Source organism: Protopterus annectens, chromosome 2.part2 (assembly GCF_019279795.1).
Source record: "Protopterus annectens isolate FY-2018-M chromosome 2.part2, PAN1.0, whole genome shotgun sequence".
NCBI classification, from domain to species: domain Eukaryota; kingdom Metazoa; phylum Chordata; order Ceratodontiformes; family Protopteridae; genus Protopterus; species Protopterus annectens.
The window spans coordinates 786,615,551-786,629,177 of NC_056730.1; positions in this window are offsets into that span (position 1 = coordinate 786,615,551).

Genomic DNA, 13,627 nt, shown 5'->3' on the forward strand with positions numbered 1-13,627 from the left:
AAGATGTCCAGACAAAAAATAATACATTGAAAACTGCACACGTAATACCCTTACAGACCCGATATATAGATGGATAGAGTAATTTATAATGTTAATAGTAACTTCTGGTCTATCAAAACATTAAACCATGGTCTTACTATAACAAAATGTCAAACATGGCATTAAATTGACTGATAGGTATTTTTAGCAATTACAAATTAATCAAAAGAAAGTGTTTTTGTTTTAGATCAAAAAGGAATCATTTTCAGTTAATGAGACTTTGTAAGCATTTATAATATGTAATTATTAAAATGTGTAAAAAAGCCTACTAGTTTACAAAAAAAAACTAATATTGTACTGCATGAGTTCACTCCATTTCAGAAAAGCTTTACTCTGAATGCTTTCAATTTAAACTATATAACGCAGAACCAGCATTTATTTAGGTAGTCTTCTATGATAATATCAAATGAAGCCATTTCTGTCAAATATATTACCTCATTAAAATAAAACAAAATAAATAAATACAATGAATTTGACTATAAATAATGCTGTCTTGGTATCTTTCTGCATACTGCTTTAAATTCTAATGTATTAATACATAGTTGATACAGTAATGTAGGTGTATTGGCCTTGTGGAGTAATTGCTATTACATAAAACAAGATTTGAAATATCAGCAAGGACTATTGCCTTCAGTAAGGTGTTCCTAATGAACTCAGTCAGGGAAACTACATAAAACAGAGCAAAGACTTTTATGAGGCATGTTTACTTTGGATAAATAGGTCACAACTTATACTAAGAGTGGCAATGCTGTTCTAAAAAAAACTATTCCCAACATAAAATGAACAACAGAAATGCAAACACAAGCATGAACTTCTTGAGAAATAGCGTCTGTGTCCTCATGTGACTTAATTAAGAGTATTTTGAAGAGAAAGCTACTTAGCATAACTTGTAATAAAATAAAAACGAGGTTTCATATTATATTATAAATGTCCTGTTCACTGGTTGCAGTTATCTTAGAGTCCGTATCACTTGCGGACATGTAGATATTTGCATTGACTTTCTTACGCGTTTGAGCGTTCCATTTACATAATCTAGCTGAAATAAAGTTCAGAGTTCGACCGGATTCTCAAGGCTATGTGGTGAAGTAATGAAGAAGTGACCAAGGTATACAAGCATCTCGTATAGTTGATCTCGAGCCAAATCTGTACTGGAAACAACTTTTAAAGATTTCAGCAGGAAATTGTAAGTACAAACTCACTTTTACATTTCCTCAAAGCTCGAGCCAACAGTACAGCCCATATTAAGCAAAAGGGAGAGCAAAGCTGTCCCAGCATTAAGCTTAGCTATAGCAACTCAGGAAGTCCTCCGAAATAACTGTATCATATACACAGCCCCAAAACGCAACCAACTAAGTAAAAAAGCAACACATTTCATTCATCTTGCAAATACGGGCACACATAGAAAACTAAAGAAAAGGGATAAACAAATAAGCAACACCATACAAATAAAGAAAAGGAATAATTAGCAGTATTTCATACCAATATAAAAGGCTTCAGCCCCAGCTCAACACAATACAACCAAGTCATTACCTTAAAGGTATTACAGCTTAGAGCTGTATTTCTACTTCACAAACCCAAAGCCACAACTAAAATAAAAGACAAGAATCAAACAAATAAACCCTAAATAATATGATTAAGTTTCAATCAAAATAAACTTCTAATCATGAATACTACAATAAATTGAACGCCATTACTTAACTACAGATTAAATATACTATGAGAAAACATACAATGAATCTTTTAATTTATAATGCAATAACTATAATAACATACCAACAAGAAAAAATAATAAAATATCAGTGAACAAAAATATATTCACAGTTCTTACCTGTTTATCCAGTTTCATCTCCCTGGACTTTTTGGGTCATTTGTAAGTAAAAAGAAGCAAGTAAAGAGAAAATCTATGTAAATAATGATGAATAAAATGTATCCAGTAATACTTATTTTCTAAGTTTCTTTTTTAGTTCAAAGGTTTTCCATGCACCATTATCTGGTAGTCTTACAGCCGAGTGCTCCTCCAGGCATCTTCTGCAGTTAACCCCTACTGCTCCTCTAGGCGTCAAATATGGATTGTTCATATTTGCATTAATAATTCCAAAACCATGTTACTTACAAGGTACCAGGATATTTTGTCTTGAACCATATGTGATGGCAAACACAACTCTATTGATATTTGACCTCTTTCAATGAGAGTTTTCTAGAACTGTAAGGTGATAACTTAGTTTTTAAAGGCTTAAGCCACGCCCACTAGGGGTTAAAGGTGCACACTCAAAAGAGCTGCTCTGGAGTGAATGCATTAGCCCATTCCATATCTTCAATTTTGTCTAGTAGCTTGTTTGTTTTAACAAATGAAAGAGCTGTGTCTAAGTCTTCAAAAATTTTAAATGTATTCTGGTAAAAGATTTTCAGTCTTGTAGGAAATAGTAAGTAGGATTTTATTTGATTCTTTTTAAGTTCTTTTATTAAGGGCAGAAAGATCTTTCTCTTAGATATTACTACAGGAGAATAATCATTATCGAAGCGTATTATATTGTCTTTTATTTTAATTAGTGATTTTGCCCAGGCTGTTTCCAATACTATTTTCTTATCATGTGATGAAAGGAATTTTACAATCACAGATTTAGTAGAGCTAGTTTTGTTGTTTTTAGATGAGACTATAGATCTGTGAGCCCTTTCAATACCATAGGAAAGCGCTTCTGGGAGTTCCAGGATTTCTGGCAACCAAGATGTTAAGAACTTTTCCATGTTGTTTTCTTCTATATTATCAGTCAATCCAAAAATTCTTATATTATTACAGCGAGATCTGTTTTGAAGATCATCTACCTTTGATTGCGGCTGAGTATTTTGTTTTAAAAGAAACTCAATATTATGTTCACTTTCCTGGATTCTGGTGTCCATATCATTGAGAGCTGTTTGAATTCCCGAGATTTGTTCTTTCTGTTGTTTTAGGTCTTCATGAATAGTGTCCTTTTGTTATGTACATCTCTCTTTGAAATTATCCAGTTTCAAGTCCATTCTGTCTATTTTGTTTGATAATTCTTGTATATTTGTTAGCAAAGATTGTATTTCCTTCTTTAAGGTAGTATCCTGATGTTTAGCTTTAGAGAAGCTCATTCTTTTGATTAATAGAGATCAGAGTATCCCAGAAGTTTTTGACAGGAAAAATTATACTTTTCTAAAAAAAAATTTCTATACTATCCTTTTATATAACAAGAAGTGTCAGAAGCTTAAAAAATAGCTTCAATTCGGATAGTTATGTCTGAAAATCCTGTCTTAAAAAGTTTGAAGAGACAGGCTGAAGAGAAGTGCTGCTACTCAGTGCTTTGCATGGCCATGCCCCCTATTTACTGTACTTCTTAAGTGCAGAACATACCAATGAACAGCATGCATGCATGTATGCGTGGCATCTAGGCATGATAAGTAGTGATTGCTTTAACCTAACTGTAAGGTATTTGCTTGCATACTTTCTTATCTCTCATCAGCCTTCCCAGCCATTTATGCAAAGTCATGGAACATATCATAGCAGAATTCATTTATGCAGACATTGGCAACTTTGATTTGGATCCCAATCAGTTGGGTTTTGTGAAGGCCAGGTCCTGTCTCTTGAACATAGTAAGCTTCTTTGAAAAGGTTACAGAAGCTGAAGACAATGGTCACTATGTGCACTCTGCTTATCTTGATCTAGCCAAGACATTTGCCTTATCCCCCATAATGATATTATTGAAAAAGTAGACAAGTATAGTGTAAAATTCCTACTTTGTCCACTTGATTGCATATTGGTTTAATAGAACCCAAATTGTGAAAGTTGCTAGTTCCCTTTCTGAGTGTAAATTTGTAACTAGTGAAGTGTCACAAGGATCATTCCTGGGCCCTCGCCTGTTTGAAATTAGTTGCAGACATCCACCCGATGTCTCTGAATTGTGGTTGACCAAATTAGCTGATGTCTGCTAAATGGCCACTGTTATCTGCATCATTGACTGACACTAAGCAGGTCCAATAGGGGCTGGAATATGAGCTCACATGTGCATCAGAACCAGAGTCAAACTAAATAAAAACTGCAGCATAGTAGCATTTGGCAGAAAGGTTGTTCCCAGCTCACATGTTACATATGGTGCTCTACATCAGACAGATACAGTCATAAGAGAGCTAGGTACGTATGTGGATAGCTTTCATTCATTCAATCATCCTACTTCCACCATGGTCAGAAAATCTTTTCATCTGACTAAGTTAATTTCTGAGTGAACATCTTTTAAGAGCCAAAGACATCATCCTAATACTGTACTCTTCCATCAACAAACTCATCACTGATTAAAATGCTCCTTCTGTTATGGACAAATCTAAGTAGATTCCTCAACTGGAAAGACACCAAAGGTTTTTAACCTAGGAAATCAGAGGTCTTAAATCTTTATACTACCCCAGTATATTAGCATGACACTTATTATACTCAATAGCTTACAAGTTGCTGTGAGGTGACCTGTGTCTCACTGTTTGAGCCATGATAGACTCAGTCCTGTTTGACCTCCTATTTCTTTGCAAAATCACTGGCCCTACAAATATCCACACTAAGGACTTCAGTCAATATCAACAAATATACATGGCTCACTGGAGTGATAGGTTTGTAACTCAGCATATTCTTAGTCTACAGAATAAGTTACCACTACAGGTCGAACAACTTTGGCTTCATTTAAGGTTAGTCTTAATGGCTGGATTAGAAGACACAAATTTACGCCAGGGTTATCATGTTCTGCCTTGCTTCATTTTTGGAGATGAACACTATTAAGTACTGAAAAAGGGTGGCAAGAGCTTTTAAACTTGTCTAACAGTGTATATGATTAGGCATCTTATGGTGTCCCATGATTGGTTACCTAGTGTGTTCCTATGTTCCTGCGTTTAGAGTTGCAGTGAATACCACAGTGTTTTTTTCTTTTACAAAGTTCACTTTTTCTGCTTAAGACAAAGATACATTCTAGAGTAATATATAGGACCTGAGTTTGAGATCAAATAAATATCTGGCTGTGAGCATAAGAATAAATCTGAATAGCTATTATTACAGATTGCACTACTTAAGTATGAAATTCGCTTTATCAGTTAGTTGCAGGTCATTTTGCATAAACAGCTGATGCATGTTCCTCATTTCATTAATTATGAGCCAGTCATGATGAAAGTAAATCAAACCAATAACAGCATGCATATAAATAGTAAGCATCAGCAGGATCTGAATGACAATTAGTTTGGGTTCACTACTAAATATTAATTTCTACAGGGTTTATAATTTGTATTTGCTGACCACTTGATTGGTTAGAAGCACTAAAGTAAACAGGAGAGACAGGAATGACTATGAAATACTTCAGTGTGGCAAACCGAGACTAACACCTATAATGACTCGCCTCTCACAACTCTCTTATTTTAGGTTGATAATAATGATTGTAAATCAAACACTGATATATTTTATGTATAATCTGCACAAGGATCGCCAGTTATCTGTATTTCAGCCGCACAAGTCAGTTTCCATCACTGAAACTAATGTAATGTGTCATTCCTTTCTAATTGTAGTGCTCTTTACTTTACACACAATAAAGGAACAAAAATGAGAGAATCTAACATGTTAACCTTAGGCTAAAGTAACTCATGCGGGTGCAGACTACCAGTACATCCAAACACTGAACCCCTCCTTGTGTTTTATTGGTTAGAAGTTGTTAAATTCTTTACCTTTGCATACAACCCCAACAGTGAAAAAGTAGGGTAACCACTCAGGAATACATCAGATACCTGGAGAATCATGCTTTCAATGTTACTACAAATCTCAGTTCCATATAATTCAGTAGTTTCCTAATTTAATGTACACTGTCATATCATTAATCTGTTTTTTATTGCCACCTTTTCCTCTTTCATTTACTACACATTCTTGGGGAAGGAGACATGAACAGCTTTCACTATTAGCAGCACAGCCATACATTTGTAAAGGTATATACCCACTGAGTAGTTTTTACTCATTTTGCTTTAAGATAACGTCGAATACAGCATTGTGGTTCTCATGCTGAAAGGTGCTGGCAGGTGTCTTCAAAGAACATCAGCAGACTAAAAACAGACATTTTCCTTGTAGAACATAAGGAGGAGGGCATCTTGAATGAGGTGATACAACCATAAAACAGCATGAGCTGTACTGGTTTTCAAAATGAATAACATGCAATTACACAAATGTAGTTTGGTACTGATACTTCAATACAGTTCATAAATTTAATGACTACCATATTGTCTTGCTAAATTCCATGTTTAAGTAACAGCAGGTAAACGTGAATAATATAAAATTACTTTTCATCTGGAAAACACTTTTCCTGTTGGAACGCTGTGTTAATGTCTCAACTTCATTTAGATTTATATTGTTTTATTTTATAAATCCATTAACTCACAAAACCTCATTACACATCTGAAGACAGAATTCATTTCAATATTTAAAATAATTATCCAGCTGCTTGATCTATAACCACATGTCTCCTTCAGTGGAATCCATCGTTTCAGGCAGCAGTAGTTAATACAATAACAATGAAAGTAATAAGCATACTGTTATTTTTATAGGTTTTATTTAGTAGGCATTTAATTTGTTATTTAAACAAGAGAAAAAGTCAATTGATTCAAGCTGTTAAACAATGTAGCAAAAACATTAAGCTGAAAAGTTTCCACTAAGTAATACATACATTTGCGGAAAAAATCCACCAAGAAGAATTTAGTTTATAGACAAAATTCAACTAGGCATGCAGAATAATAATAACAGCAGTATATCTCACACACGCGCACATACACACACACACACACACACACACACACACACACACACACACACACACACACACACACAGATGCATGTGTGCCCCATGTTTATATAATATAGCTATATACAGATACCAACTTAAAGTAAAGCAGTACACAGAAAATCATAAAACTGTTTGTGCAATGTTGCAATGTCAAAATGCTGAAAATGTTGAAATTAAAATACCTACTCCCGTACATGTGTGGATAGCTGGAAATGCTCTCTCATAGAGATCATGTTAGTGCTCGTGGGGCCCATGATAGTGCTCACTTCTGAGTTTGACTATAGTAATGATATTGCTTGTTGACTGGCTGTGTACTGCTACAGTGTATGCATGTACTATATGGATGCTATTAGTAAGCATTATGAGTTAAATATTGGAAAGTTTCAACATTTTACTTTTCAGGATTTTGTATTCAGTATTATGACTTTCAGTATACCTGCCACATAGTCTGTATCTATGTATTTATCTATCTGTCTGTCTATCTATCTATCTGTCTATCTATCTATCTATCCAGCTATGTGACTTTCAATCAATTTGTCAGAAATGTAATTGGTCTAAATTTCACTGCACCACCATATTAATGTATTTTAACCTTAACCCTGCCAATATCCTTAATCCTTACCTTATACTTTGCCTGAGAAAAACCCTTTCTGTAACACCACAACTATGCAGACAAACAATGTGTGGAGTTAGTTGTAGTGTTTTTTTTTATCCTATCATAGACTGAAACACTTTTATTTTATTTTTCTATTGATTGTTCTTGCATTTTTCGATATGGTGAGTTTTGATTGGTTGTACTATGAAACTCCAATTTACTGAAAGTCGATGCTTCTAAAGAATTAAAAAAAAATGCCTGAAAACCAAGAGGATGAACACATCCTTTTATTTTGTTTTTTTGCAGTGGGATATGCCACCTGCACCCCCTGATGTGGGGGGGGCAAGCCCCCACCCCAGAACTTATATATATCAACTTCAGAGATGCACCAACTTGAAGAAAGGAGAAATCTCTCTAAAAAGTGAATCATTCTCAGTGCACAATTAGAAATTAGACCTTAAGCTGTTTGACTTTTGTTTTTTTTTTAATCAGGCTACTGAAGCTCAAGGAATTTCTCCTAAAGATTGCAAAGGGAAACTATTTTGATCAACAATGTTTGATTGGTTTCTATTTAAGTATTAGTGAATTTGACTACTTGACATATATATTCATCCATCCATCCATCCATCCATCCATCCATCCATTCACAACCCCTTTTTTCCATTTTTACACATGGGTCATGGTACCACTTCAAAAGTGACAATCATCTAGAGCCAAGGTTCACACTGCCAGGTGGCAAGACCTGCCAAAGGCTTGACATATATATCTATATATATTTATAACTTTATATATTTATAGTCTCTCTGACACACGTGCATACGCACACACACACACACACACACACACACACACACACACACACACACACACACACACACACACACACACACACACACACACACACACACACACACACACACACACACACACAGATATGCACACACACACACACACACACACACACACACACACACACACACACACACACACACACACACACACACTCACTCACACATAGACACAAACATGCACACACATATATATTGGAGCAAGCAATTTAAGGCACAATCAGCACTGTAGAAGAGATGCCAATCATTCCCTGCAAGCAGACTTTGCAACCATTTCTGAATGTCTGGCTTATCATAATGGGAACAATCATCAATGTATAGGTGTTGCCATTTTGTCACTGACTTGTAAGGCTGCTGTAGTAGTTCTGGAGCTCAAATTCTTGTGCTTCAGAGATCAATCAACAACTGTTATATACTGCCAATCAGTAGCATAGCTAGGCCAGGGTGAAGGGACAACTGCCTTGGGCAGAGTGTTAGGGGGTTTGATCATCCACTCCTGATTGCTTTTTAATGTAATGCTGTCTTTTAAAAGCTGGTGTTGCATTTGCAATCAAATCTAAGTGCTGCAGCACTCTGTGTGTGGTCTAAACTGTAGCAACTGATTCTTACATTGTAGCAAACAGTTTGCTGCAGTTTAGAAGTAAAAAAAAAAAAATCTTGTTTTAACTAAAGCCTGAAAGCTGTAACACTCTGTGCAGGCACCGTATAAACTGTATCAACTATTTGCTACATTTGTAGCAAGCAGTTTTCTACAATTTAAAAATAATTTGTTACTTTAAACTAAGACATGAGCGCTGAAGTGCTCCATGTAGTCAGGTATTAACTGCAGCAACAGTTTGCTACAGTTTAAAAGTATATTTTTCTTAAAATATTACATGTTAAAGGAGGTTTGGGGTAGGGAACAGAAACAGGACCTGAAATGATGGAACTGGAAGGAGGGTGTGTGTCTGTATCACTCATCTGGCTACCTGGATAGTGTGCCACTAGAAGGAATGTCTGTTTTTTTTTTTCCCCCTGGGAGGTGGGTAGATCTAACTGTAATAAGCTGATCATTTATAGATTATTACAGTGAAGTGCTTTTATTTTTTGCTGTTCACTTGATGAGCTGAGATAGTAGGCCACTGGATCATAGCCTCGGCCCAACTGAACCAGCTACACTTCTGCTGCCAATTGTGTTCTTGTGTGAGTGTACACTTTCAAAGTAGTGGAGAACTTTTTTTTTTTGCTCCTGAACACTGGATGGCTTCTTTCTTTTATAGCTGAGGAGGTGCAGCATCAGACAAGGGGTTTTACCAGGATCTCCAGTTGATCTAGGTACATATCTGGAGCTAGACACTTTAGAGGAAGTCTACTGAATTCAATTCTGTCTATATGGAAAATAAAACATGTTTGTTTCTCAGTCTTATAGAACTCCAGACTCTTGCACTGAGATCTGTGTCTGTACTGTTTATTCTGCTAGCTACACTGTCAGAAAAAGAAATAATTTTAAAATATTAGATTTGATTTGCATTGTGAAACATTTGCAGAATACAGATGTCAGAATATATTTTATTTTTATGGCAGACTGCACTGTTTGTTATGAACTGCATTTTTTTTTTATTTTATTCATTGTAAATAAATAAACATAAGTTCCAAAGTGAAAAGTAGGCTCTGGTTTGCAAGATCCTACTCTGGGCAAACCAATATATTATTACACACACGCAAGTGCACGCGTGTGCACACACACACAAGCGTAAACACACATACACACACTTGCACACACTGACAGAGAGAAAGAGATAGATAAATAACAGATAGATAGATAGATAGATAGATAGATAGATAGATAGATAGATAGATAGATAGATAGATAGATAGATAGATAGACAGATAGATATAGATATATGTATAGGCCCGTATATGAATAGTTCCTACAGAATACTACTCAGGAAGTTTTGCATTAGATGTTAAAGAGGAGCTAATTGCTCATTACAGGTTGTATAAAAGGGGGTATCTGACCAAAAGCATTTAGCAAGTTATACACTCTTTTGGAGTATGAACACAAAGCCATCAAGAGCTTATCAAAATACCCTGGAAGTGTGAACTTTGAACTATGAAAGTCTAAATAGGGCTACTCATGGAGCTGTATCACAAATCATACAAACCATTCTACATAACACAATACACCACAAAACAGTTTTTGCAGAGGGGAAACATTTGACTATTTGACTCCTTCAGCTCCTCACAGCCCCTTAATTACACATACTAAATCCACAATTGCACAACCATGGAGAAAAGAAAAAGCACTATAAACATTTAGTCATTGTTGGCACACACACAAATAGCTATAAATTTAGGGGGTGATACACACTAACTGCAGGATTGCACAATTCAGAGGAAAAGGAAATATTTCCCTACCCCTGGTATTTTCATTCTCAAACACCTGTCGACAATCTGTTATGTTGACCAAAACATGTCAGCAAACAAAAGAATGCCCTTGATATGCTTCACCAATTAGTATTACTTCCATATCTATCTATCTGTATATCTATATCTATATACGTGTATATAGATTTATGTATACCTATATCTGTGTCTATATATGCAGACAATATAAAAACATACATGGACACATACACAACATATCTTTGTGAGGAAAGGCAGGTATACTTGCAAATAAGGTATAATCTTTTCACACTCCCAAGCTGCCCAAACATGCTAAATAAGTCATTTCTTAAGCAAGTTTTAAGAAGTAAAGTATGATTCATAATATGCATGTGTGTGTGTGTGTGTGTGTGTGTGTGTGTGTGTGTGTGTGTGTGTGTGTGTGTGTATTGTGTGAGCATATCTGGAATATATGAGGGTCTACTTTGTTGCATAAACTATGGTCTACTGTAGATTTAGGGAATGTGCCATCACTACTCATAAAACCAAGATCCAGATTCATGGATGCTTACACCTCATGTTAGACCCATTTGTGTGATGAAACATAGCAAGTGAGCTGTTTGCTATTCAGTAAACAGTTCCACACATCATACCTGGCTGCAAAACAAGAATAAATGCCAGAATAAACTGAAATGCAAGTACTGTACATCGCTAAAATAAAACATTGGTCAAATGTGCATGAATGTCAGCATAACATATGAGTAATGTACGCAACATAAAATGTAAAAACAATGAAGCTATCAAAAGGTATTTATTGGATTTTCCCTGACTATGTGCACAACCTGATCTCCACGCCAAAGCAGGCCAACGTCAAGCAAAACTACAGGGGTACAATTTCATCATTATCCCTATAGGTAGATGATCAAGCATACTTATACACCCCTAATAACTAGAAAATAAAACATAACTACCTAAGACACAAATGAGAATACACCATCTAACAGAGAAAACTGACTAGGTATTGCCTAAGCTCATATCTCTGGCCTGCTCACCACTGATTTTACTTCACATCTGCACAGACATAGCCATCAGTGAAGCAAATTAGGCTGGGCATATGCACTTCAGTTTGCTCTCTGGACAGTACTGAATGCAGAAAATACACCTGTTATGGAACTTTCTCAGTGCCTCAATGTCCTAATACAGTAGTTATGATCACTTCACCATAATGCTGTCTAACTGCTATATGCAGTCAATTATGTTTTCACTCCAACACATTAGACTTGCAAATGTTGTACGATGGTGTGGGACCTTTGGTCACAAACTTGCTGAGTGCTATTAAGTAATGTCCATTATTATGTTTGACATATGTTTTGTATTTACGTTGTACATTGTATACACATTGCTCTAAATCAATCTATATAATCTGCTCTTACATCCCTCCAGGAAATAATATTAGCACTCTAGAAAACATTCTTAGTATCCTTTCCACTCACTTACCTCAAGAAACAATTGTATTAGGTGATTTTAATATAGACTGGACTAAATGTAATTCCCACAACCCTAACACCCACATAAATCTATTTGGTTTCAACCAAATAATAAACACCGCTACTAGAATCCACAAACCAAGTAATAAAGAAACTACTCTTGACTGGATCCTTATAAATAGTCATCCAGATACCTGCAAAACAGGAACTCTCCCAGATGACATCAGTGATCACATTCTAGCCTACATTACAAAACAAAAGAACTACAGCCCTAAAAATAACAATTTTGTTACCTATCATTCTAAAAAAACACTTCCAAGTAGAGAACTTCATTAATGAGCTAAAAGCCTGTAACTGGTCATCTCTAAAGCTACTTAATCTGGATGAAGCAATCTCTTATTTTAATTCTACATTCCTTCAAATTCTAAATAGCCATGCTCCCTTCTGCTCCTTCAGAGTTAGAACCAAAATAGCCCCTTGGCTCACAAAACAAACTAAAGAAAAAATGCTTCTACGAAACAAAATATGGGCAAAATGGAGAACCTCTAAAAGCTCTGTAGGCCATCTATACTTTAAACAGGTAAGAAATGCTGTCAAAAAGAATATAATCTCAGACAAAAAAACTACTATTCCCACCTTCAACAATCACACTCTAAAAATCCTCAAAAGTTTTGGTCTGGCATTAATAAACTGCTCAAACCAGGACATGCTAGAACTCCTTCCCCCTATTCTATTCCCAGTAATAACCCTCTGCAAATAGCTAATGCTTTTAACAATTACTTCATTGAAGCTATTCAAACTCTAACTCAAACACTAGCACCCATCACCCCCACTCCTTCACAACATACTAACGGTCCACTTCCCTCCCTACATTTGCAACCTGTTCCAACATCCTTTATCTGCAACCTCCTTCAAAAACTCAAACCCTGCACTCCCTGTGCTGATAGCCTCCCAGCAGAATACCTTCAAATTGCAGCTAAAGCCATAGCATACCCTGTTTCCATCCTTATAAATAAATCTATCTCAGAAGGCTACATCCCCTCCATATGGAAAGTGTCTCATATAATCCCTTTGCACAAAAGAGGTAAATCTACTGATATCTCCAACTACCGACCAATTGCTCTACTCTCCCCATTAGCCAAAATTATGGAAAAATGTATTCACCATCAACTACTTCAGCACCTTCTCCACAACAACTTGCTTGCTAATTGTCAACACAGTTTTAGGCCCTTTCATAGCACTACTTCTGCCCTGCTAACTTTTATTGATTGCATAAACAGGAATCGGAACAATAACTCTCTCTCAGCCGCTCTATTTATTGACCTATCTAAAGCCTTTGACATGGTCAATCACAACCTACTTATCAATGTGCTAAAAGCCCAATCTCTTGACCCACAAGCAATCCTTTGGTTCAAATCTTATCTGGAAAATAGACAGCAAGCAGTACTCTGGGACAATAATCTATCCACACACCTCCCAGTG